General features: G+C 37.1%; 1 long non-coding RNA gene across 1 annotated transcript; it reads left to right on the top strand.

The window, feature by feature from the left end:
• Positions 1 to 5,148: 5,148 nt before the first annotated feature.
• On the top strand, positions 5,149 to 24,724 carry LOC114276985 (uncharacterized). The gene is made up of 2 exons (XR_014350533.1): positions 5,149 to 5,358; positions 24,086 to 24,724. It is a non-coding gene; the product is annotated as an uncharacterized LOC114276985 (long non-coding RNA).
• The last annotated feature ends 439 nt before the right edge of the window (positions 24,725 to 25,163 follow it).

Below are 25,163 nucleotides of genomic sequence, written 5' to 3'. Positions count from 1 at the left end.
TTAAAAGAAATGATGAATGCCATGTTAATTAGTTCTGGATTACCTCAGAACTTGTGGGGGGAAGCAATACTTTCTGCTAATTATATTTTAAATAAAGTACCCCGAAAGAAAATAAATCAAACACCTTATGAATTATGGCATGGAAGAGTACCATCCTACAAATACTTAAAAGTGTGGGGGTGTTTGGCTAAAGTGGCTATTCCTAGTCCTAAAAAGACTAAGATAGGTCCTAAGACCATTGATTGCATTTTCATTGGTTATGCCAAGAATAGTAGTGCATATCGGTTTTTGATTCATAAATCAGAACATTCCGAAATGCATGTAAATACTATTATTGAATCTCGGAATGCATCGTTCTTTGAACATGTATTTCCGAATAAGATTGGACAAGAGACTAGTAATAAGAAAAGATCTTTTGATGCTATTACTAGTAATGATCAAAAACATGATCAAGAACAAGAGTTAGATCAAAATGAAGAAGAGGAACCTAGGCGTAGTAAACGTGCTAGAACCTCAAAATCTTTTGGTCCAGATTTTCTAACATATATGGTAGAAAATGAGCCTTTAACTTTTAAAGAGGCTATGTCCAGTCCTGAAGCTCCTTTATGGAAAGAAGCTGTCAACAGTGAAGTTGAATCCATCTTACAAAATCACACTTGGGAATTAGTGGACTTGCCACCAGGTTGTAAACCTCTTGGGTACAAGTGGATTTTCAAAAGAAAATTGAAAGCGGATGGATCAATAGATAAATACAAGGCAAGACTTGTAGTCAAAGGTTTTAGACAGAAAGAAGGTCTAGATTACTTTGACACATACTCACCGGTTACTAGAATCACATCCATTAGAATGCTAATTGCCATTGCATCTCTATACAATCTAGAAATTCATCAAATGGATGTTAAAACCGCTTTCTTAAATGGTGAGTTAAATGAAGAAATTTACATGGAACAACCAGAAGGGTTTTCTGTTCCAGGGAAAGAAAAGAAAGTGTGTAAATTGGTTAAATCATTATATGGTTTAAAACAAGCGCCAAAGCAATGGCATGAGAAGTTTGACAAGGCAATGATGTCAAATGGATTTAAAATTAATGAGTGTGACAAATGTGTTTATATTAAAAACACAGATAAAGGTTATGTCATTGTATGTCTTTATGTAGATGATATGCTCATCATTGGTAGTAATAATGGCATGATTAAAACTACCAAGAAAATGTTGAATAAACATTTTGACATGAAGGACATGGGCATTGCTGATGTAATACTTGGTATGAAAATTACCAAAACATCAGAAGGATATGCTTTGTCACAATCTCATTACATTGAGAAAATACTCGACAAATTCAACAAAGATGATGATCATCTTGCTAGAACTCCTGTAGATGTTAATTTGTATCTTTCTAAGAATGTACAGGAAAGTATTTCTCAATTAGAGTATGCCCAAATTATTGGAAGCTTAATGTACTTGATGAACTGCACTCGCCCAGATATAGCTTATGCAGTAAGTAAATTAAGTAGATATACGAGTAATCCGGGAGTAGAACACTGAAAAGCAATGATAAGGGTTCTAAGATATCTCCGATTTACTCGTAATATTGGGCTTAACTATACTAGATATCCAGCAGTACTTGAAGGATACTGTGATGCAAATTAGATATCGGATACTAGAGACTCGAAGTCCACCAGTGGGTATGTCTTTACTCTTGGTGGAGCGGCTGTATCTTGGAAATCTTCCAAACAGACTTGTATTGCTAGATCTACTATGGAATCTGAATTCATAGCTTTAGACAAAGCAGGGGAAGAGACAGAATGGCTTCGCTACTTCCTTGAAGATATTCCAATATGGCCAAAATCGGTGCCTGCTATATGCATACATTGTGATAGTCAATCAGCAATTGGTAGAGCACAGAGTCATATGTATAACGGTAAGTCACGACACATTCGTCGTCGACATAACACCGTAAGACAACTACTCTCTAATGGAATTATTTCCATAGAATATGTTAAGTCTAAAGACAACATAGCGGATCCATTAACCAAAGGGTTAGCAAGAGAGTTAGTTGAGAATTCATCGAGGGGAATGGGACTAAAGCCTATTAAATAAGAGTTACCACAACGGCAACCCAACCTAGTTGACTGGAGATCCCAAGATCTAGGTTCAAAGGGACAACCGAGTTGTGATTGACTCAGAAGGATCACTATGGAGTCCAACTCCTACCCATTTCTATGATGAAATAAGTGATGTCTGCAGCGATTTAGGTTAAGTAATACTTTTAATGATTCTTATATCTAGGTATACCTAGTGGAGTATGGCAGGATACTTTTCATAAGAATCACCTATGTGAGTGTGAACTGGGCCTGGGCCGGTTCTATAAGATTTGTGAAGGGCTACAAGTCTTTAGAGCACTCATGATAGACCAGGTTGTTCAGGGCCAAAATGAACACAATAGTGAGAACTAAACTGTGTCTGGGAATATACTGTGTGAGTTCTATTGTCTTGGTTTACATAAACGGCTGAACAGTTCAAGACATCATGTTCACTGGTTAGCTAGTAAATCCGATAGTGTCTCACAAGGGAAGGTTCAAAGCCAAAAGCTACCTATCCTTTGCAGAATATTTTCAATTTCTGTACTCTCTGTAATTAGATCATGTTGTTGCATTTTCTCTCCGTCAAATTCCATTCATGTGGGGGATTGTTGGAAAAAAAATGGTTTTATATAGGCATATTTTTAACCCAATTTGGGTGGACCCCAAACGTGTTTTGGGGTGGGTTCGAAAAGGTGAAAGTGGTGAAAAATGGAACGTCAAAAACCATTTATGAGTGAATGGGAAGTTGACGTCGTTTTCGGGTTTAACATTAATTTTTAATTAGATAAAATTCTTTTGAATTTTTTCAATAAAAAATTATTGTGGGAATTTAATTTAATTCTAAAATTCAAATTTTGGGTTCCTTTATAGTTTCCTAAAATTTGTCTTTGTAAGAATTTAATTTAATTCTAAAATTTTAAATTTTTAGATTCCTAAGTGGTTTCCTAAATGTTTGTACATTTTCATTTATTTATTAAACTATTCCATTTGTTTAATATATATATATATATTCAATGATTTAATATATATATATATATATATATATTTATTCAAAATAGTTTATGTAAATGAATTTGGTACAGTTGCTCATACAGGCAATTGTTTACCACTAACGGACAAAAACCTCCATTCTTTATTGGGTGCATTGTTTAAATTTGGTGTGCACCGGTTTCACTTAAATGGCACCTGTTCGGACCATTTGTTGGTTGCTTATAAATATAAACTTTTCCAGCAGGTTTAGGATCCGGAAAAATTAGTGATATTTGGTTCCTTTTTGTTTGTCCAGATTTTATCTTACATTTTGATCTTCATTCTAGTTTAGGAAAAATTTCTAAAGAGAGTATTAGAACACAATGTTTGGTTCGCCGAACAAATTTATTTGAAGTGCTTCTATAAATTTGTGAAGATCATTGTATCCTGGGAGATAGACGCCACTCAACCGTAAGCACCGTAGCGGGGCGAATCTGTCTTAAGGACAGAGTGTCACACACTTGACTTGATCTTGTAATTTTATTTGGTTCGACAAAATAAATCCGGTATGTTATTTATTTATTTTGTTTGAATTTATTTCTAGTTATTTTATTTTCTCAGAAGATTGTTCCAACACTTGTTACCACTTCAAATAAAGAACATTCCATATTCTTATGACACTACAACTACATAACTGCTCCACAGTTTGAAACACTCACGTCTTTTATTTTTCAAAATTATGACTTACTTTTCCTCATTCAATTTTTTTATATGCATTCAATTCAACTGTAAAACAAGAACAATAGAGAAGAAGCAAAAAGATGAACCAGCCACCATGGATGTGTCCGTTGTGCTCAATCGCCAATGAGTGACAAGATTAGTGGTTGTTTGGTGGTGAGATAATAGTGGCGACGATGATGGTCAAATTAAAGGGGGTGGTGCTCATGATGATAATCTTTTTAAGGAGTGGGACAAAATGGGATAATCAGCCTTGACTGTATTAGCGTGGTAGTTGAGGCCACTGAGTTGGTGGTGGTAGCATTGCTAGAACAATGACAATACATATTATTTGGGACTTACGTATAAATTATTAAAAATTCAACATTTAATATTTAGTAAGAAGTAAGAAGTTAATGACTTAAATTTTTATTTTATTGTTAAAATGTAATAATTTAAATGATATGAATTATGGTAATCAAATGAGTTTAATTTATTTAATTTAGTACATTTAATTTTAAGTATTGAAGTTTAGTGAAAGAGTGGTAGGGTTATTATTTAAACTTTTTACTCAAATTTAAAATTGATGTAATGTAAGTAAAAAGTAAAAATTGAAAATTTTAATTTGGGTAAAAATTATTCAAGACACCCTCTGCTCCTAAACCCAAATATATACCCTAAATTTTACTCAAATGTTTGCTCAAATTTTTTGAAATTATTTTATGAGTTTATTTGTTAGAGTGATTCATATTAAACACAAATTTTACTCAAATTTAAGGCCTCGTTTGGCATGCGAGTGTTTTAGTTTAAAAGCTAAAAAGTTATTAAAAAAATAAAAAAGCCTATAGCTTATACAAAAAAAGTCAAAGATTTCATTTCCTTTCTATTTTTGTACATTTTTTCGTAAAAAATCAAAAAATTATTCCAAACATATTTTTTTTACCCATATTTTAGTTAAAAAGACAAAAATTACTATAATAGCATGTTTCCAAGCGATGCCTAACTAGAAATTTGTGGTTTGGCATCTAGTCAAAAAGTCACATTTATTTCAAATTGTTTATTTTTAATGAATTTTTAAAATTTATATCATTTTCTTACTTAATCAATCTATCTAAGGTAGAAGGATCTATAAAGTAAAAAAAATTTAAAATTTTAAAATTAGAAAGTTTTGTTTTTTATTTTAGTAATTTAAAAAAAAAAACTTTGTTAGTCCAATCGAGTATAGTATGTACCATTTTTAATTTTTTTTTTTTACAAAAAAAAAGGAGAAAAAACCACCCAATGTCTTTCCACAAAATTATAATAAATTGGTGGAAAAAATTATAAATTTAATTATTAATATTTTTTAAATTTATCCAATGTAATTATTAAAAAAAAAAAAAAAACTAGAAGCAAAGCGAATCCCAATCCACGCAGTAAGGGTTGATGGGCTTAGTGACCAGTCCAGGTTATTGCTGATGAAGACGAGACCGAACCACTCCCCACCCCCCCCCCCCCCCCCCCCCCCCCTCTCTCTCTCTCTCTCTCTCTCTCTCTCTCTCTCTCTCTCCTGGGGCTTCTGAAACAAGCGTTTAGGCTCAAAAGAATGGTGAGCAACTTTTTTGCCCCTTTCATTACCTTTCTTGCCTAACTATTTTTCTTGTATGTTTTCACATGTACCTCTGTATTGTATTATTGTATAGTTGGGCTAGCCAACTGCAATGGCTTTTTAAGACTCTCTTTGATAAATAAAATAAAAAAAACTTATTTGAACCAAAATCAGATTAATTCTTGAGTAATTACTTCAAAAATCTGTAGCTCATGAATTCAATTCCCCTGCATCATCTGATGACCCTTTTGATTTTGTCCAATAAAAATGTTATTTGTTCTTTGGAGTTGCTTTCAAATGCTTGTGGAACTGTCTCAATTCTGCGTTTGACAGTATAATTATATGTATTTATGTATTCTTTTTATTTTCTTTGTATCATGGATACCAAGCTTGGGCTAGTTCAGTTGAGTTGTATGGCCAAATAGGGCCATCTGATACTAGCTAACCTTAAACAATCTAAAACAAAACTGTAATTTTATTCGAGATTGTTGTTGTGATTATAAATAAATTGATGTGAAATCACAATTTATAGAAACTGTCTATATTTGTTTTGACTTTTCAAGTTGGGGGAAGATTGTGTGGTGAGTATGAATCATGTGATTACTGAACAAACTGGTGTACACTTTCTTTCCTTGGGCACATTTATTGGTTAATATGCAAATTTGTGCTACTTTATTGCGTATTGTTCAACCTCTATTGGAATTGTCTAAAGTTGTGGCATTGGAATCTGGGTGTTCCGTTTGATTTAGTTATTAGGCGCACCCCCCCCCCCCCCCCCCCCCCCCCCGGCGATCCTAACTCCTAAGTTCTCCAAGTTCTTAGAAAGTGACATGTTAGTTTGAATTGTGTGAAAAAAAAAAAAAACACCCTCTCAAATAGAAGGAATATTATAAGAAGACTATATATGAAACAATTGTTAGTTTGGGAGGAAACACGATGAGGATGTCTTCTTTTCTATAATGATAGAATAAATTTATTTACTTTCTTTTTTCCATCTTTAAATTTTACTGGCCTCCATCAACGACTTCAAGGGTAGACAAAGGGCAAATAATGCTCGACTATTTCGATTAATTGGTAATATATTTTTGGTCTATTGGTGACAGTTGTTTCATTTTGCAGTAATATTTTATCTTTCATCTATTTATTTCTTTTAGGTAAAGAACTCAGTATTACTGTTGTTATGATTAGCTTGCATTAGTTCTCTTTTGTACCATTTTTTTCAATACAAAAAATGCTATCCTATATGGAAAAAAATTATTCTTTAAGTGGTAATTTTGACAGCTTGTCAGGTCCTTGGGTTGTCATGCCACATTTTGGCAGTTTCTAAAGTATACAAGACTTCATCATAGCCCAAAGCATTGCTCTTGCTTTATATTCGTAGGCTACTTAGATTTTGTGTGCTTCTTATCTCTTGTTGTTCCATTATTTATTCCCTTGCATTATCTGTTGTTCTCCAACTCTTAGAATCTTATGAGTATAGGTTTCTATCCTTTTAAACTCTTACTGGAGATCTTTGTGAGGATAGGGATTGAGTTTGAATTACATTTCCTTTTTTTATTCTTTAATTTTTTGAGTCAACTTTTCACTTGCGTTGATGTGTGGGTCTTTTGCGTCCATGATTTCATATGTGGAAAGATCATGATTTTCCTTTAGCTTGTGGATACTAAAAACAATGCGATCAAAGTTGTGCTTCGATACACATGCCTTGGTCATAATTATAGACCGTTTGATCTATGGGTGGTATGGGGGACTATATATATTTCTTAAGGGAGAGGAGATAGTTGGCCAACTGGCTAGCTATGAAGCATGAAATGAACATGTCCTCTACGGGATGTACGTGCGTTGACATGTGTTAGACATGATGACATATTTAACTGTGGCCGATTTTTATTGTTTTATTTGTTGGACTGGGATGCATTGGTGATGCAGACGTTTGGATCTAGACACTTCTTAGACACGGCAAAGTAGAAGAACCAGAGAGGAAGAGTGAGTAGCGAGAGGAAGAACACTGAGAGGAACAAAAACAATTCACTGCTGCTTTGTCAGAGGAAGAGTCAGTGCACTCTTCTTGGTCTCCGAGCTGTGACCACTGCTATTGCTGCTACTTTATTTTCAATTGACTTCAGGAGTGACGATAGTAGACTATTGCTTCTTTATCTTGTGGCCTTGGGTCTAATAATTTTGGGGCACCAGACTGTGTTGCTTCTTTGTCCCATGTGGCCTTGGGCCAAACGTTTTTAGGCTGCAAATTATGTTGCTTCTTTATCTTGGGGCTTTGGGCCAAAGTGGGTTTTATGGCTTTGCATTTTAATTTTCATGGAATCATGGGCCATATACTCGGACTTGGTTGTTTAGGATTGGTCCCAAATTGATGGACAATGTTAAAATGTTCTTGACGTTTGTGTTGGAATGAAAATTAAAATTAGTTTAGTGTTATTTTCATTATATGCCATATTTTTATTGGCCATACTTTAGTAATAGATTAACACCTAGTAGTTGCAGCAAAGTGGAGCTTGCTTGCCCGATAATACACCTTTTTTTCTACTATATTACCCAAAGTTTTCTTGTGCCTTGAGCTAAGGTTATGTGAAGAACAATAATGCTGATATAAATTGGTATTTTTTCTTTCACAGAACCAAATAAAAAATGGCCTTTACTTGGTGCTCGTATTAGTGGAAATAGAATAATCTTTGTCAGTGATTGCAATAAGTCGTTGCTCGTAGACTTATGCCCATGCTTTCATGCTTGACATCTAGAGCTTTTACCATTTTGCTAAGCAATGATAACTAACAATAATAATCAATGCAACTCTAATTTTTTAGAGAAAAATGGGAATAAAAGGCTTATTTGATGTGCCATATTTGTCAATACAATATGATTGATTAGAAAATGTTTTATGTGTAGAACCTTTTACATGAAAACAATGTTTTTCCTCACTTCTTTTTTGGTGTTTGGTAGAAGCTTTGAAAACAATTTGCTTGTACCAAGACACTATGTGGTAGATGTTAGAATATATAGTGATATATGTTATTTTTTGTGTTGAGTGAGGGTACTATGGTCATATTGTATTCTCTATATTTGCTGATGTTTTAGGTTTATGAAAGGAACCAAGAAACGTACGTTTAATAATATATAGTCTTCTCCTTCTTCCTTCTCTCTCTCTTTTTCTCTCTAGCCCTAATCAAAGTTTTCCATACTTTTACACTTCAACTTGGTATCAGAGTTTCGATTCAACCTTATCAAAGTGTTCTTCAGTCACTCTCGATTCCTTTGAGGTGACAATAATGTCCTGACGTCATCTTCCGTACGATGACGTCAGCATGACGTCATAGACTATACGGACAAGGTGACCCCTTCTTGGTCGTCTTCCTCTTCTGATCTCAATGGTGATTTTTGTGGATTTTTTTTTAGACCATCTAATGTGAGTTTTCTATTTTCGAAAGATTTTCGATTTTTGAAAGATTTTCGATTTAATGGTGTCATATTTCTGATTTGCGATAAAGCTCCTTACCCAGAGTTTTTTGCTTGTTGAAACCTCTTTCTTGGGAGCTGAAATAGCCCTAGGAGGCTATCTTTGATATTGTTTTTGCTTCATGTTGCTGCTGGGTCAATGTTTGGCAATTTTTGGTGGATTTGCCTTGTTCGGCACCCCTGTTTTGGCATTGGCTGATCATTTTGGCTCTTCCTTTGGGTTGTTTGGCTGCTTGCTGGTTACTGTTGGTTGGTAATTTCCTTACTCCACTTTATTCCTGTTGGTTGATTGTCCTTGTGTTTTATTTTTTTCCCTTAGCATCTGCTGGTTGTTCTCCTTATCATGGCTGAGCCAAAACATGATGTGAAATCTTCCATAACTAAGGATGATGAGTTCCCCAAGTCTATTACCACTAAGAAATTGAATGGTTTAAATTATCTAACTTGGGCTCATACCGTTAAGATTTTCTTGCGTGGCAAGAAGAAGTCGTGTTTTCTTACTGACCTTCCACCTGCTGAGGATGATAAATGTTATGATGATTGATTGAGGATTCCTATGTTATAGGATGGCTTTGGTATAGTTTAGAGCCTAATGTTGCTACAACCGTTGAATTTTGTGACACCTATAAGGCCATTTGGGACTCCCTTGCTGAGTCATTTTCTAATCAGACTAATGCCTCTCGAGTTTATGAGTTGTATGAACAGATTTTTGCTACCCGCCAATCTGGCCGTCCTCTTCCTGACTATTGTAGTGGCTTGAAGACTTTGTGGGACCAATTGTTGCAGCACCGACATTTTACTACTGATTTGGCTCAACAAAAGAAATATTGGGAGGAGTTTATGATGGCATCCTTATGAGCTTAGATTCTGATCTACAAGGTTTCAAAGATCAGATTCTTACTAATGAGACTCTACCTTCTGCTGCTAATGCCTATTCTTAATTGTTGCGTTCTTCTTTAGGACAGGCTTCTTCCACATCTGGTTCTTCTCAGCCCTTGTCCTCTTCTGCCTTGATCTCTAACAGTAGTGACCAAGGGCCTCATCGAGGTAATTTTCTTGGCAGCACTAGTTCTCGTGGATCCCATACTGGTTCACGTGGTTCTCGTGGTGGTCTTATTCTCATGGTTCTTGTGGTGGTGGTGGTCGTGGTATTGATGTTGTATCTCGTGCTAATCGGAAATGTACTCATTGTAGTGCCTTGGGTCATTCTGAACCTTGGTGTTGGTAGAAGTATGGTAAACCTGATCATGTGAATCAGGTTATGGATGCTCCATCCTTTCAGTCGACTTCAGTTCCCTTTGGACCAGGTGCTTCCCCAGCTGATTCTCATGATGCACTCACCACCAAGATTAGCGAGCTTATTGAGATATCAATTCTCTTCGTACTACTTTTCCTTCATCTTCTACTGTCACATTAGCTAGCTCAAGTAATATTGCATGCATGGCTCAATCCCCTCAACCTTGGCTTTTAGACTCCGGCGCTAGTTCTAATATTTCTGGTAATTCCTCTCTTTTTCATACTCTTCGTCCTGTTACTCATAATATTATACTTGCTGATGGATCCTCCCGACCTGTTAGTGGCCAGGGCACTCTTCAGCCACTTTATCTCTCTCCTTACCCTCTAGTCTCTATGTCCTGTCCTTTCCTTTTAATTTGCTTTCTGTTAGTAAGTTAACTAAAGTTCTACAATGTTCTGTAACCTTTTCTCTCTCTTCTTGTGTTTTATAGGACCTCCAGACCAAGAAGATGATTGGTTCGTGGCATGAGAAGGATGGTTTGTATTTTTTTGGACACTGTTGGTTCTCCTCCTTCTAGTTCTACTGTTTTGAGTGCTACCGTGTCTCCCTTGCAATGGCATTTCCGTCGGGTTATCCATCCTTGGCCAAGCTTAAGTTAGCTATTTCGGGTTTAAGCCATTTGTCTCAACTTGAATGTGAAGTGTGTCAGCTCGGCAAGCATCACCGTAGTTCTTTTTCTAATCATAGTATTAGTCGTGTGTCAGTGTCTTTTGATTTAGTCCATACAAACATATGGGGTCCTTCTCACACTCCCACTGTGAATGGTTTTTTTTTTTAATTTTGTTATATTTGTGGATGATTATTCTCAGATGACTCGATTGTTTTTATTATGGCAGCATTCTAACTTGCCCTAAATAATTTCTAAGTTTTATAATGAAATTTTTACTTAGTTTAGGAAACGCATTAAGATATTTCGGTTTTACAATGCCTTAGAATATGTGCAATCTATTGTGAATGATTTTTGTGATGCTTGTGGTATTACTCATCAAACTAGTTGTGCTCATACATCCCAGCAAAATGCTGTTGCTGAGCGGAAACACCGACATTTGCTAGATGTCGGACCTCGATGTTTAACATGCATGTTCCTAAACTATTTTGGGGTGATGTTGCGTTGACTGCATGTTTCCTTATTAACCGCATGCCCTCTGTTGTTTTAAATAATCAGTCTCCCTTCTCTCAATTATACCCCAATTGTTCTCCGTTTCCTCTTCCTCGTGTTTTTGGTTGTATGGCCTTTGTCCATGTCCTTGATTCGGGGCTGGATAAATTATCTCCCCGTGCTTGCAAATGTATTTTTGTCAACTATTCCCGTATACAGAAAGGTTATCGGTGTTATCATCCCGAGTCTCGTCAGTTCTTTATTAGTGCCGATGTTACCTTTTTTGAGTCCACCTCTTTTTTCTCCTCATTTGGTTAGCAGTTGTCAGAGGATCTTATCTCTTTTCGTGAGGGGGAGACATCGGTTCCAACTCCTACTCTTCCGGGACCCTTTGTTCCCCTGTCATCTTTCATCGGTTTGGATTCTTCTCCGTTATCTCCTTTACAGGTTTATCAATAGTCCCAAGCTCGTCGCGTGGTTTCTTATGTCCAGGCTACTTCATCTTTTTTGTCCGAGGTTCCTGCCCCTCCTCTACCTGTGCCATCTGATGATGATTTACCTATTGCATTGCGCCGAGGTAAATGTACTTGTAATCAGCATCTTATTTCTAATTTTGTTTCTTATGCTCGTCTTGCCCCTCGTTTTTACTCCTTTGCATATAGCTTGTATTGTCTTTCTATTCCATCTTCTTATCAGCAGGCTATGTCGATGTTGGGTTGGAAACATGCTATGGATGAGGAGATGAATGCTCTTCATCAGAATCAGACTTGAGAACTTACACCTCTTCCTTCTGGGAAACTTGTTGGCTGTCGGTGGATTTATACTGTTAAGTATCTTCTTGATGGTACTGTTGAGCGGCTTGAAGCCCGTCTCATGGCCAAAGGTTATTCTCAAACCTATGGCGTTGATTATCTGTAGACCTTCCCCCTTGTGGCTCGCCTTAATTCTGTTCGGATTCTCCTCTCTGTTGCCGTTAGTCAGTCTTGTCCTTTTTATCAGCTTGATATAAAGAATGCCTTTCTTCATGGCGATCTTAACGAGGAGGTCTATATGGATTAGCCCCCTGGCTATGTTATTCTTGGTCTTGTGCATATGGTTTGTCAGTTACGGAAGGCTTTGTATGGTCTCAAGCAATCTCTTCATGCTTGGTTTGATCGCTTTGGTACTATTGTGCTTGCATATGGGTTTTGCCGTTCCACTTCTAATCACTTTCTTTTTGTTCGCCACTCATCTACTGGGGTTATTGTTCTCATAGTTTATATGGACAACATCATCATCTCTGGCAGTGACTCCGCGGGTATTGCTGATCTGAAGCTTGATTTGGGTAAACAATTTCACACAAAGGACTGGGGTAATCTGTAGTATTTTCTTGAGATTGAGATTGCTTGCTCCTCTCGGGGTTTGTTTCTTTCTCAACGTAAGTATGTTCTTGATCTTCTTGCTGAAACTGGTCTTCTGGGGACTCGTCCCACTGATACTCCTATGGACTCCTCGGTTAAACTTCATTGTAAGACTGGAGAGTTGTTTCCTGATATTGGTCGGTATCGTCATTTAGTTGGGAAGTTGATTTATCTTACCGTCACTCGTCAAGATACCACTTATGTTGTGAGTGTTGTTAGCCAATTTATGCATACTCATGAACCCCATTATGATGATGTGTGTCGAATCTTGCATTATCTCAAATGTGCTCCAGGTCACGGTTTACTTTATCGTCCTTCTTCTTCCTTGACTGTCACTGGCTTTAGCGATGTTGATTGGGCCAACAGTCGAATTGACTGTCGTTCTTCATCTGGATATTGCACCTTTGTTGGAGGTAACCTTGTTACTTGGCGTAGCAAGAAACAGATAGTTGTTGCTCATTCGAGTGCTGAAGCTAAGTATCGTGCTATGGCGCATACCGCCTCTAAGATGTTACGGGTTTATTATCTTCTGCAGGATTTTGGTATTCGTGTTCTTACTCCTATGAGCATGAGTTGTGATAATCAAGCTACTATTTTCATTGCCAATAATCCCGTGTTTCATGAGTGTACAAAGCATATTGAAGTTGACTGTCATTTTATACGGGATTTCTTGTTGCGTCAGCAACTTGAGACCCCATATGTTCGCTCTGATGATCAATTGGGTGATATCTTCACCAAACCACTTGCTCGTTCTTCGTTTCAGCGTCTCTTTGCCAAGCTGGGCATGTTCGATCTCTATGCTCCAGCTTGAGGGGACGTGCTAGAATATATAGTGATATATGTTATTTTTTGTGTTGAGTGAGGGTACTATGGTCATATTGTATTCTCTATATTTGCTGATGTTTTATGTTTATGAAAGGAACCAAGAAACGTATGTTTAATAGATACAGTCTTCTCCTTCTTCCTTCTCTCTCTAGCCCTAATCAAAGTTTTCCATACGTTTACACTTCAGCTGTAGACATATATGCATTGTGTATATCCCACACAGAGAGCCTAGTTTATATGCACATAATAGTCGGGAACCTATGTTGGGGCAAAAATAGGCTTTATGTAGTTCTACGTCTATAGATGAGGAGATTTAGGTTTGCACCCTTGCAGGTATGGCAAAAATAGGCTTTTTGCACCTGTGTGTTTACATATGCACTTGAATTTTTGCCTTTTTTGTTCTTCTTGTTTGCCTTTTAAAATTATAGAAGAAAAATGAAAAAACTTTTGCCATTCATGCTTAGCTGGTGTTAGTTATTGATTTTGTCCAAGACTCTTTATAAGACATCTTCTGAGCAACCCAGCACCTGAAAACACTAAAATTTTTTGCCAGATAATGCTTTGGTATAGACAAATTGTGCACCGTTATCGTAGATTCCGAATTCACAAGTTCAGAACTCCTAGATCAATTATTAAACAATCTCACATCTCATTAACCGTGTCATTTGTTTATTATCTATAAGTTGTAGTGATGGAAATAGTTGCTTGTTCAATGGGGCCCATTTGTTACATTACATGTTTACATGATTGTTCATGAGGTATCCCTACTAATCATGATTTTATGGGCATTTGCATATTTTGTTGTTTATTGATCATTGTAGCTGCCAATAATGTTATGATGTGGTGTTTGAGCATGGCCAGTATGAAAGTGCCACATATTGCTGCTGTTTTCTTATCTATCCTGCTGCAGTTTTTTTCTCAGTTTAAGAGGTTTTAGATGAATATTGTGTATGGTTGTGCCTCACTTGCAGCTATTTGGATCATGTTGGAAGAACATAATAGAAAAGCATTGAAAGTCCTTCATCTGAAAAGTTCTTGATAGAATTGAATTTGTCACCTCATTCTAGCTTCGGAACACCCCATCACCTTGGTCCTCCTCATCTGAAATTATTGAAATTGGGAAGCTTGTTATGCCAACTACCTTGTTATCAGAGACGAAGCTAGGATTTTGTTTTAAGGCGGGCCAAGATGACTTGTTAGACATCTTCTAAGGAATTGATGCCTTTGCATTAGCGATATGCATTGATACATTGTTTTTTTTTTTTTTTTTCAATTTGTAAGGATTTTTCTCTTGAAATACGAATTATTTGAGAATGCTTTCCATATACATGAACGGAAAAAAAAAAAAAAAAAAAAAAAATTTCCTAATGTCAATAGAATAATTTCATAAAATAAGCTCCCAAAATACCATGTAATATTATTTATGGGGTACTTCCAACAAATGTCAAAATGAAAAACTTTACGAGGAGATAATGATAACTCACCTTTGTTAGACAGTGAGATGACCTACTTCATATATTTTGCAATTACTCATTTATCGAAGTAAAACGTAAATAATATCACATGGTACTCCTAAACTACCTAATAATTTTTCGTAAATGAAAGATAAGCAAAGCTTTGTTTTGTGAGAAAGAGAAAAAATATAAAGGAAACCAAATAAGAAAAAAGAGGTTGCATATATAAGTAGCAAACTAGTTTTCAGTTGTTTCAATGAAAAGTGTAAAGGGCATCACATTGTATATATTCTTTAGGAGCCTAATAAATACAATACATAATGGGTTTGTTGAACTTCAGGGTGTCAGTTTTGAGAAGAGAAAAAGTTAGAGGTATGAGTGGTATCTCATCCCCTTTTATATTAAATCATCACTATAATTACAGGAGTGCCCTAAGGAATAAAATAAGAATACTAAATATACATCAGTATAAAATAGAAAATATTCTAACACATTCTAACACTCTCCTTCAAGCTGATGCAAAGATATCTCTCATGCCCGGCTTGCTAAGAATGTCACAGAATGGTTTATTCCCTAATCCTTTGGTGAGAACATCAGCCAGTTGGTCCCCAGACCTCACGAATGTTGTACATATAGTCCCACTAGTGAGTTTTTCCTTGATAAAATGCATATCAATCTCTACATACTTGGTCCTATCATACTGAACTAGATTGTGAGCTATATTGATGGTTGCCGTATTGTCACAGTATAGCCACATAGAATCTATCCGATGAATCCCTAAATCCCTCAAAAGTAGTCTAATCAATAATAACTCACACACACCCTGAGTCATAACTCTGAATTTTGCCTCTGCACTAGACCTCACAGCTACATTCTATTTCTTGCTTCTCCAAGTAACTAGAATTCCTCCAACAAAGGTACAATAGCCAGAGATTGACCTTTTATCAGTGACTAATTCAGCCCAATCAGCATATGTATATGCCTCCACACTAAGATGACCATGTTTAGAGAAATAGAGACCCTTTCCTGGAGAAGACTTCAAGTACCTCAGAATCCGCATAATTGCCTCTTAAGTGAATTGCACGTGGAGCATGCATAAACTGACTAACCATACTCACTGCGATAGCAATGTCAGGACGCGAATGGGATAAGTAGATAAGCTTACCCACTAGTTGCTGATATCCCCCCCTGTCTACAAGTTCGCCTCCTTGATCCTTACTAAGCTTCAGTTCAGGCTCTAGTGATGTGTCACAGGCTTTACTTCCAAGCATCTCAGTTTCTTTTAGCAAATCAAGCACATACTTTCTTTGACATATGAAGATGCCATCTTTAGACCAAGCAACTTCAATACCTAGAAAGTATTTCATGCTGCCTAAGTCTTTGATTTCAAACTCATTGGCCAAATACTCCTTTAACCGAGGAACCTCCTCAACATCATCCCCTGTGAGTACAATATCATCCACATAAACAATAAGAGCTATCATCTTACTATGTGAGGAGTGTTTCACGAAAAAATAATGATCAGCATGACTCTGTTTGAAACTATATCGCAGAATGGCCTGAGTAAACCTCTCAAACCAAGCCTTAGGCGATTGTTTGAGTCCATAAAGTGACTTGCATAGTTAGCACCCTTTTCCTTTAGTTTTAACATCCTCAGAGCGTGGGGGAATGTCTATGTACACTTCTTCCAAATCTCCATGAAGGAAGGCATTCTTCACATCAAATTGATGGAGAGGCCAGTCGAGATTAGAGGGAATGGAGAGAAGGACTCTGACAGAGTTCATTTTAGCAACAGGAGCAAATGTCTCCTAGTAGTCTACTCCATAAGTCTGCGTAAAGCCCTTGGCCACCAATCTTGCCTTGTAACGTTCAATTGAACCATCGGCTTTGTGCTTCACTGTGTACACCCACTTACATCCAACAAGTCATTTGCCCTTAGGTAACTCAGCCAATTCCAAAGTGCCATTTTTAGCCAGGGCTCTTATCTCCTCCATCATGGCATGCTTCCACTCAAGGAGTAGAAAGAGCATCCTGAAAATTAGAAGGAAGACTTACAGAAGAAACTTTAGACAGAAAAGCTTTATAGGAAGAAGACAGATTAGTGTAAGAGACAAAATAAGAAATAGGATGTTGAGTATAAGACCTAACCTCTTCTTTTTAGCAATGGAAACATCTAGATCAGAAAGAATAGAGTTTCCTGAAGTTTCATTAGAAGAAGAGGATTCTGGACACTCATCAGGAGGAGAAGATAGCAGTGGAGAATCCGAATTGGTCTCTTGTACCTAAGTAACTTGTTTTCTATCTTTGTCCCTGACATAAACTTTGCCGTCTTTCATTGTGGATTCAGACTTAACATCTTTCGCTGCGGATTTAGACTCAATATTCTCAATAGTTGGATCACCATTAACATTCTCAACATGCTTAATCACTGATGTAGTGACACAGGAATCGCTGCACACCAAGGCTCCTCCTGTAAGGAGGACTAGGACACCGAGGAGGACAGAAAGTAGGATTGAGACTCAAAGAAAGACACATCCATAGAGACAAACCATTTCCGAGAGGGGAGATGATAACACTTGTAGCCCTTTTGCGTGGCAGAATAACTCAGGAAGACACACCAAAGAGACCTAGGATCCAACTTACCACGGGTAGGAGAATGGTTATGAATAAAGCACATACACCCAAAGGTTTTTGGGAGGAATGGAGAAACCAGACGAGTGGGACCCTAACAACCTGAAGAGGAGTGTGTTTGTGAAGGACTTGGGTAGGCAAACGATTGATAAGGAAGGCTATAGTGAGAACAACTTCCCCCTAATATGATCTCGAAACACGTATTTCAAAGGACAGACAACGCACAATATAAATAAGATGCCGGTTTTTATGCTCTGCAACACCATTTTGTTGAGGGGTATTGGTACAATAAGTTTGGTGAATAATACCATAAGTGGCAAAATAGCTGGTAAGGCCAGAGTCAATGTATTCCCCCCCACTCAGAACGCAAAATTTTGACAACCGCACTAAATTGAGTGCAAATCATTTTATGAAAATTTTGAAACATAGAAAAAAATCTCACATTTGTCTTTCATAAGATACACCCAAGTGGTCCGAGAACAATCATCAATAAGGGTGACAAAACATCGGTTACCCTTTAAAGACAAAACGAGAGGGACCCCATACATCAGAATGAATCAATGAAAAAGGAACTAAACTTTTATTAATAGAAGGAGCAAAAGAAGCTCTGTGTTGTTTTCCAAGTTAACACGACTCACAGTGAAACTCAGAAACATTATTTTTCAAAAAATTGAAAGGAAAAAGATGCTTAAGTAACAAAAAAGATGGATGCCTAAGACGATGGTGCCACAGCCATAGGTCTTCCTTTGTAGATGATAACTGAATGGATGAATGAGCCAACTTGTTTGCTTGATCTAGGATATAGAGACCATTCTTGTTTCTACCATTGCCAATCATTTTCCTCATGATAAGGTCCTAAAATAGACAAGATCAGGAAAAAAGGTTACACTACAATTTAAGTCTTAAGTAATACGACTCAAAGATAAAAGATTAACACGATAATCGGGAACATGTAGTACAGAAGACAAAGGAAGGGAAGCAGTGGCATGAATTACACCTTTCCCTGACACAGAAGAAATTGTACCATCAGCAATTCGAACTTTATCCTGTCCTGAAGAAGGGGTATATGCGGAGAACAAATCAGAAGACCCAAATATATGGCCGGAAGCACCAGAATCGATAATCCAATGCAACGTTTGATGAGATAGGAAAGCACTTGTAGAAGAAGCTAAGTTACCTGAATGGGCAAAATTACCTAAAGATGAACTAGATGCCCGACGGTCTAACAAGTGACGAAGAGCAACCTCTAACTCAGAAGTAGAGAACTCAGAGATATCAGCAGATGAAACAACCGAAGCGAGGGACTATGGCTCAACTGTATCAAAATGATGAGCTCGGGCATTAGGCCCTCGGCCTCAAGACTGACCCGAGCGACCCCTTTGAGACCCAAAACGATCTCCACGACCCCCAGATGGCAGCTCATGTAACTTCCAACAAGTCTCATAAGTGTGGCGAGGGTGACGACAATAGTCACAAAAAAGGGTATCCTTCTCAAAAGGAGGACGAGAACCACGATCCCCATCTCAAGAGGGTGCAGAAACTAGGGCAGATCGATCAGAAGAGGCAGACGGAAGCATAGCAGAACGACGACTCTCTTCATTCTGCACATAAGCAAACGCTTCTTGGAAAGAAGGAAGCACATCCATACAAAGCACACGACTCCTAATAGGATTAAACTCCACATTCAGACCTTCCAAAAACTTGAAAACTCGTACTTGTTCAACAAATTTCCGGTACCTAGCAGAATTAGTGGTACAGATAGGCTTGTAGTCCTGAAGATGATCAAGTGTCTTCCACCCATTGTTAAGGAAAGTAAAATACTGGAGGACAGTCATCTCACCCTGGACAGACTGGTCAAGGAGCATCGTAACTCAAAAGTTTGTAAAAAATTGTCTTTGCAGGAATACGTAGTAGCCACAGCCTTCCAAATATCCTGTGCTGTGTCCATAGACAAATATCTCTCACCAATCTACGGAACCATGGAATGTATCAACCATCCCATGATAAGAGAATTGGTAATCTCTCATTGATCATAACCCAGATCTGTGGGACTGGGGGCCTGAATGCACCCATCAACATATCCCATCTTCCCTTTACTCTTCAAAAATATAGTCAAACATTGCAACCATGCTAGATAATTCTAACCATTAAAGAGAGGTGGTGATTTTCTGGCCAGGGTTGAGGGAATCAGTCATAGTAGTAGGCAAACCAGGACTCGCGCCCTGAGGAGCAGGCTGTGAAATAATAGACTCACTAGTCAATTCTGCCATGAATACTCTACTAAGAAATCCTCACAACAAACATTGGTCTAATCACAAACCCAAAAGATGGGAAAACACACCAAACAAAACAAAGGAATTTAAGAGAACGTTTATTTATTTATTATAGAAGACGGAAAAAAAAAAAAGCCAGAGAGGAGAAATTACATGAATAGAGACTAAGCACCAATGATCACCGAATAAGGACTTCAATGCAACCCAGACCCAAGACCCAAGAGAGAGCCAACTGAACCAGAGAGAAGAGAGAGTCGACTGAACCAAAGAGCTCCTGAGTGGCTATCGGCAGCCTAAGGAGGGAGGAAACCCCACCCAACTGAACCTCTAAGCCTGCCAACAGACCTGGGCTGGGAAAAGGGGGGCTCCGACGAGCCCTAGGGTGCTGGCAAAGCCCTAGGAGGCTGCAGCTAGGGCTGCCAAAGTCCTAGGAGGATGTGGCTAGGATTGTCCAGGCCCTAGGAGGCCGTGACTGGTACTGGCGAAGCCCTAGGGAGATGGCGTTTGGTGTGGTATGGACTGCAGGTGGTGCGGTGATGGTGTGAAGGTGGCTATAGGGTTGTGGTTTCTAGGGGTTTAGAGTGGCTCTGATACCATGTCAGTTTTGAGAAGAGAAAAAGTTAGGTATGAGTGGTATCTCATCCCCTTTTATATTAAATCATCACCATAATTACAGGAGTGTCCTACCTTCATCCCTGCCTGTGTATTTCCTCTTCATTAACACATTAAATGCCCTTGTTCCTCTGAATTTAAATGATTAATATTCTATGGAGGAATCAAATTTGCACAAAGATCACCATTCTATTCTTCTTATTTTCCCTGGAACTATTCCTTTGTGTCAGTCCTTATCTTCTAAAGCTTATAGCTTCTAGATGGAGACTTCAGGAATGGACTGATGGAGTCTTTCATTCTGGAAGGTGTTATCTCTAATATGTGGATTGGGATTCTCTCTAGTTTTCTGATGCTCATACACTCTTCATGCTCTGGGGGCGATTGTTACCCTGTCAAGAAATCTGTTAATCACTATTCTTGGATGCCTCATTCTGCTGAACAAGAACCTAGAGGGGATTGACTATGGAGCCACTTTGTTATGCCCTTCTGTTTATTTTCATGTTCATATTTTTTATTTGTTACGTCTCTCTCTTTGTTATGCTCATCTGTTTATTTTTTTTGCCTTTTTATTTGTTTCACCTGTTTTATTTGTTTATTTATAAATTATTATTACTATTATTGTAACCATCATCATCATTATCTCACCAGACACAGATGGTGATATTCTTCTTGTCACCTATTTTTCCACTTTGTTCAATGAATAATTATACTTTCATGAAATGATTCTTTAGAGAGATTCTAGAGAGTAAAAATAAGAATACCTCACTTGAACTAACTTTTTCTCAGGTTTGAAATGCTATATTTGAATGCTTTTGGCTCATTTTTTTTCATTTTAGTGTAAACAATTGCTCAAAGTTGATGTCTAAATGTTAAATATGTTGTGATTAGACTTACTCTTAGTTGAATTTTGTAATAAGGCAACAAGGTTGAATATGGAAAAATAATAGAGACAGAAAAGAGAAAAGAAAGAACAAAGGTTTAACGTGGTTAAGCCAATATTAGCCTACATCCACACACACAAAGCCCTAAAGGCTATATCTTTCATTCACTCAACTTAATACTCTTATTTACATGATACACCATATATATAGTGGGAGATACAATCAAATCCTTTTAATTAAGGAATTGAAATAATTCAAAGGTACAAAAAATCCTAATAAGCACAAATATGAAATCTTCATATATTCTGATATCTTTGACAATATAATTTTGTCTCCAACACTCCCCTCAAGTTGGAACACGGAACAGTTGAAGTGAAGTGTCCAACTTGAACTCGAAAATATGATGATCGTCACAAACAATTACAATTAAGTTGTCGAAAACCGACAACAATTGTAATAGCTCCCTTCAATGAAAATTTCAGAGAACATAATCAACATCTTGCAACAGATAAATGTTCATAGAAGCAGTCATGATGGCAACAAGAGAAACCAACCGAGAGAGAGAGAGAAAGTGACAAGGCCAAAAGAATAGCGTATCACAACGAATGCTACCGAACACACCGGTGGCCCAAAAACAAAAAAGAACCAAATATGTGCTTACCACGTCAGCATAGGGGCTCTAAAAGGGTAGAGAAGTAGCCGGAAAACTCGGCGTATCACATAATAATGCTACCGAACACACTAATAGCTCCGAAACAAGTAAAACTCAGAGAGTTTGCTTACCAAATCAGCAAATCAGTGATCAACACAAGGAAAAGGGAAAAACACCTTGATAACAAAAAATATGGAGTGAGAAAGAACTCTAGAGGGAAACATGCCTAGAGTTTGGTAGGCTCTGAAGACAAATTGAATTTTATAATAAGGCAATAAGGTTGAATATGGAGAAATAATAGAGACAGAAAAGAGAAAAGAAAGAACAAGGGTTTAACGTGGTTCAGTCAATATTGGTTTACATTCACACACACAAAGCCGTATGGGCTACATCTTTCATTCACTCAACTTAATACTCTTGTTTACATGAGTGGGGGATACAATCAAATCCCTTTGATTAAGGAATTGAAATAATTCAAAGATACAAAAAATCATAATAAGCACAAATATGGGACCTCCATATATTTTGATATCTTCCATATCTTTTGATATCTTTGACAATAAAATTTTGTTACCAACACTCTTTTGCTTCATTGTTTTCATACTGGTAACTAGTTGGGCTTGTTGAGTTGAGTTGAGTTGTTTAGTTTACAAATAGAACAATAGTTACAAAAGCAAAGTTTTGTTATGATCCATAAGATACACAATGATATAAATAGTTAACTTGAAGAGTTAGTTGTGTAATACTCAAGTAATCATAATTAAGACTCATCCAAATTGGTGGTTCATTACTAATTTAATGTGTTTGTTCACGTTATGGCATACCTTTAAATATGTCTGCAGCTAATCACAATTCAGCACTGTTAGTAGTATTAATATGTTTATTCACATGATGGCTTACTTGTGTTTTAATAATACTAGTAATCCGTACTTTGCGTTTGAATGTATTAATATGCTCACTTCACACTTTTGACAAAATCAGTAAGACATGGGAGATAAACCTATCAAGAGTAATCTTTTCACTTAAAGCTTCACTTTGTAGTTAGGCTAAGCTGAACTTTTGACATTTAGTGCACTTTTTTCGCTTAGTACATGGCCAAATTTATGTCCTGCACTAATGATATTGGTGTCCTGGATAAATTTAGTCGAGTGCAGGGTCTTTCCAAAATGAAATTCAAATATTATACTCTTTCATGGTTGTACTATCTCTTAAGGAAAATGGACTTCTGTGACAGCTATAGGTTACTTCTTACATTTTTTCTTAAAGTTATCCGGGCAACTGTAGATAAGTATCATTTCAATTCTTTTCAGGGCCTGTGTTTAACTATTGAGGCCTTTGATGTCTAGTTAACATATGTGTAGCATTTTCTTGCCTTTTGCATTTTGTTTTTCATTCGTTTCCCATAGATTTCGGTGGACTCCTGAAGATGAATTTCATTACTGGGAGGAGTCATACATAGATTTACTTAAATTTGTGGAGTTGCTGCAATTTGGGTTATCCCTGAGCTTAAATTAAACACCTTGGCTTGTTCTTTTGTAGCTTACTGCACATCCAATCCCTTTCATTCATCTTCCTTCAGTAAAATCCATCCAGTGTCTCCTTGGCTTCCACATCCTTACCCTGCTTCATTGCTAACCATTTTACCTCTTCCCTTATTTTCCTTCCCTTATTACTACATGGATGATTGCTAATACCATAGTCAAAACCATGGAGGTTGCAGATGAGAGGCAATTAGAAATGTTACAAGAAAATTTGGGATCATTCAGCCTTAAAATTTTGGGATTTCATGAAAGAAGTATTGTGGAAATCATAGGAGGCCAATGATAAGAACAGAGAGTTGAACGAGAAACTTAAAAAGTGTATAATTTAAACGAGCGAACATAATTATGGTATGAAACTGTTCAAAACTAAACTGTGCGTGATAAATTTAGGGTTTTCCTAGTTTGATAGGAAAAATTACAGCTTAGCAATGGTCGGTGTTGGTACCCTAGCCTTTGGCTATGCTTACAGTATAGAGTATATGACAGGATGACTAAAATTTCCGTTTCTTTTTATTTTCTGGGATTCTCTAATTTTATTTTCTCAACTTGCTTTAGAACCCTTTTGATTTTAAATGCAACTATTTTTTACAGTGAGACAGAACACTGGAGTTCCATGAGATGACATTGCTGAAGAGGTATGTGCTACGGTTGTTCATATCATTGAAGTACATTACAGCCAACGTAGTAGACAGGAACAATGGTCGGATTGTTGCAACTTCATCAACAGTTGAACATGCTGTCAAGAGCACACTGGAGTGTGGTCGGACTTGCAATGCCAAGTCAGCAGCAGTTGTGGGAGAGGTGTTGGCAATGCGGCTAAAGGTGGAGGGTCTCGAGCAGGGACAAGGAAGAGGGATCCACGTCGATGTTAACAAAGAGATCGAGAAGAAAGGTTTCAAGAACCGTACTAAGATCTTTGCCATCGTGAATGCCCTCAAGAGCAATGGTGCCAAACTCATTCTTGATGATGACGACGACAATAGTACTCCACCGCCAAGTTACTGATAAAACAGTTCGTTTAATTTCATTTGGTGCGTGTAATCACTCTCTTGCATTATGCTTTTGCTAATGGGAGGTACAATGAGGAACCCTTTTTGTTTATGTGTAGGTTTTTCGTTGCAGAATTTTTAGGAGGGAGATCTCGAGTAAAGGACATGTATGTATATGATAAGAAAAGCGTCTGCGAATTGTTTTCATCTTAATAGTAGAAACTGATTTTTTCGATTTTCAGATATATTGGCTGGTAGTTTGTGTTAGGGTGTGGCTTCTATCTAGTTGGAGAGAAGTCTAGTTTTATACAGTTGGGCTCGAAAGTTTTATTATGAGTCTCATTTCAATAGTTTGAGGCTTCCACATAAATAAATTCAAAACTGACAGTAATCTAGTTACATGATTTTATTAGATTTAGAGAGAAGATCGGTTCTCTCTAATTATTGGATTAATTTAATTTTTTTTCATGAATGACCTATAGAGAAAATGGTTTGAATCATCATAGTGAGATGTAGGATGAGGTCGACAGGAGAAAAGTCGGTTCCTTAAATTTTTGTTAGTGGTTACTGCAAATGTCTGAATTATGTTGATAAAACAAAGAGTGAAGCATCGAACAATATTTTTGCTGAATTGATCATATTTGAGTATAAATTAATATGCCGATGCTGCATTACAGTTT

The sequence above is a fragment of the Camellia sinensis genome, chromosome 14, assembly GCF_055761805.1.
Source record: "Camellia sinensis isolate YWXY chromosome 14, ASM5576180v1, whole genome shotgun sequence".
NCBI classification, from domain to species: Eukaryota; Viridiplantae; Streptophyta; class Magnoliopsida; order Ericales; family Theaceae; genus Camellia; species Camellia sinensis.
This window is presented reverse-complemented; position numbering and strand designations above follow the sequence as displayed.